General features: G+C 43.8%; 1 protein-coding gene across 1 annotated transcript in view; it reads right to left on the bottom strand.

The window, feature by feature from the left end:
• Window positions 1-3277, bottom strand: part of cdk9 (cyclin-dependent kinase 9 (CDC2-related kinase)) — a 24296-nt gene that overhangs the window by 2995 nt on the left and 18024 nt on the right. The window contains exon 10 of the transcript XR_004335574.1: window positions 1201-1205. The gene's annotated coding sequence lies outside the window, so the exon portion shown is untranslated. The remainder of the gene's footprint in view (window positions 1-1200; window positions 1206-3277) is intronic.

The following is a 3277-nucleotide window of genomic DNA, read 5'->3' as shown; positions in this document are numbered from 1 at the left end:
CTGAAATGTGCTATACAAATAAAGCTGACCTGCCTTGCCTTGCCTTCATTGGAATTGGGGTTGGTAGTTGAAACTCTTCACGGCTCAACTCTGAAGCCAGTCTCTCGTCCTCAACGGAAACACATCCAGTGACAAAGGAAAAGAAACTGAGAGCTGCCATTAACTCCCCACAGCTCTGTGAGCCGCTGCAGAAAAGCAGAATATGAAATCCGCCTCGGGAGTGAAGCAGAGGGCTGGAGTGCTACTAATGGCTTGATGTGGCCCCTGACTGTGTTCATTTCAGAGCAACCCAAGCTCATCCTCTCCCTACTGGGCAGCTAATGCAATTACACCCTTGCATCTACAGGGGGCTCCCCCTGTCTCCATCTCCACCTCAGCCCACTTCTCTCTTTGGGTGTGTGTGTGTGTGTGTGTGGGTGGAGAGGTAGAGGCTGAGACTGGTAGGTCTCATGCTCACGATTTACAGTTAATCAATCATCGCGCCGCCTTAATGACATCCTGCTGCTTCCCTAATGTCTTCTGGCAGAGGCAGCCCGCCGCTGGCACAGAGCTCTTGCAGGCACACATATGGTCGCCTCAAGTGAGTGACAGGACCCCTTTCATGTGTGCTGCCCTGCACGCCGGATGCCATCAGCCACATACAGGCGCCGCTGGCTAGGACTGAAAATGTGGTGGAGGGAGGAAAATGAGAAAAGGAAGAGTAGGAAGAAAGTGACGGAGAGATTATAGAGAATTTGTGTGCCTCTCCTCATTGGCTCAGCCTCTTAAAAGTAAACCATCAAGAACAGTGCAACATGATAAGTGAGCGAAGTGTTACTCCCAGTTTATGTGCTGGCAACACTTGCAATAATAGCGTGAAACTTTGAGGAAAAGTGAAATAAACACTGATAAATCATGAGATAGCCTACTTGGGAAGTAGAGTGCACAAAAGAACAGCTAATAATCAAATACTTAGTTGTTTATACGGAAAGAAAGATACTGCCAGACATCACCAATAATGCCAATGTGATGGCCCAATTAACTCAGAGAAATGCTGAAGGAAATGTGTCATACATTTACAATTCTATTCACATATTTTGGTGAAGGCCAGTGCCTTTTTAGGCATGCTGGTGGTGTGGTTCTATGGGTAGCTGCGTCTGTTTGTGGGTTGGTCCATCACTTTTGTCCAGACTCAACAACTGTTGGATGGATTGTGTTGACATTTTCTACAGACACTCCATGGTCCCGAGAGATTGAATTCAAACTTTGTTGATCTCCTGACCTTTCCTCTAGTGCCACATTTACATTTTGGTCTTTTAGTGACATGAATTAACAACAATTGGATGGATTGCCATCAAATTTGGTATAGAAATTCAGGTCCCCTCCAGACCTCCAGTATCAGAAAATAATTGTTGATCCATGTGAGAAGACTGTAAACTATGTACTATTGTTAAAGAGGCGCTGTCAATCCCCGATGCAAGTCAAGTGCAGATTTGAGTCGCATGCGTCATTTTGCAACAAGTAGCATAAAAGATGCTAACGAGAGACTTCTGTAATTCTGTCAAAACTGTAAAAATAGACCTACTTAACAAAGTTCACTGCTGGCTACAAGTTAGCATCAAACACAACACGGTTGTCAGTTGAATGGCGTTTTCAGCTAACGTTAGCAATCTAACAACAGATAGCTAAAACATTTTTGAAATGACTGCTAGCTTAGCTTCAAGCTAGCAACCAAACACAACAAACGCAGTCACTTGAATGGCGTTTTGAGCTAACGTTGGCAATCTAACAACAGATAGCTAAAACATTTTTGAAATGACTGCTAGCTTAGCTACAAGCTAGCAATCAAACACAACAAAGGCTGTCAGTTGAATGGTGTTTTGAGCTAACGTTAGCTTAGCTACAAGCTAGAAATCAAACACAACAAAGGCTGTCACTTGAATGGCGTTTTGAGCTAACGTTTGTTTTGGGAAATAGATGAAGGGTTTTATCTGTGTAGGTGACTGTGTGGAGAGTTTTTCCTCTTATATGGTGGGGATTTGCTTCGGATTTCTCTGAAGATACCAGGACATGTAGACTCAAGGAATGCAGAGGCTGTTCAGATCAGATTACCTTCACAGAGCCGAACTTCACCAAATATAGCAGCAAGGTTTTTCTAGCACTCAAGTAGAATCTGTGAATCTGAAATAAAATTTCTCCCCAATGTGACATGGCATTTGCCCCGAGCAAACCCTGAAGCCCAGTGTCATCACATCAGTTAGAAAGAATATTGGAGCCAGTTCAGTGTGCTCTTCTGTTATCCAAACCTGGCACCGTTTATGCGTCATTTTGCATCCTGGAGACTCCACAGATAATCAACTTTGTTGTTTCTATGGCAAATAATTGGGAGTCTATTTGCATGCAGGGGACAGCAGTCAGAGGCCCATCTGTCCTGGAGCCCTTTCTAATTTATGTGAGTTGTTGTTGTCATCGTTGTCAACACACATCCACACGCACAAACCCCCCCCCCCCCCCCCCCCCCCACACACACACACACACCTCTTCAACAGAAGTGACAGCGGAGGAGCTCTGGAACTAAAAGAGCAATCCATCATCTGAGTACAGCTCCAGTCTGACACCACACACTGACTGTTGTTAGACTGAGGAGAGAGAAACTGTAAGCCTAGGAGATTCTTGACAATTACACACACATGCAATACGTAGATACATAAAAAAAAAAATCTCGCTGTTTAGACATTCGTATAATATGTCACAAAAAGTTAGATTTTATTTCCATCATTCACACTTTCAAAATAACAGAAAACGAAAAAATGGCGTCTGCAAAAGTTTGGGCACCCTGCAGAGTTAGTACCCCCCCCCCCCCCCTAAATAGTATGGAAACGCTTCTTGTGCCAGCCAAGAGTCTTTCAATTCTTGTTTGAGGTATCTTCGCCTATTCTTCCTTCCAAACGTCTTCCAGTTCTTTGAGATTTCTGGGCTGTCTGGCACGCGCTGCTCTTTTAAGATTTATCCATAGAGTTTCAAGTATGTTGAGGTCAGGAGATTGTGAAGGCCATGGCAAAACCTTCAGTTTACGCCTCTTGATGTAATCCACCGTGGATTTTGAGGTGTGTTTAGGATCCTTATCCATTTGTAGAAGCCATCCTCTCTTTAACTTCAGCTTTTTCACAGATGGCATCAAGTTAGCGTTTAAAGTCAACAGTGATGCATCTATTGTAAATAAACAATTTCTGAGATTTTATGTTTGATTGTTTTTCTTAACTGACATCACCGGGGGCCTGTTGCACGAAAGTAGAAT

The sequence above is a fragment of the Etheostoma spectabile genome, chromosome 16 (assembly GCF_008692095.1).
Source record: "Etheostoma spectabile isolate EspeVRDwgs_2016 chromosome 16, UIUC_Espe_1.0, whole genome shotgun sequence".
NCBI lineage: Eukaryota > Metazoa > Chordata > Actinopteri > Perciformes > Percidae > Etheostoma > Etheostoma spectabile.
This window is presented reverse-complemented; position numbering and strand designations above follow the sequence as displayed.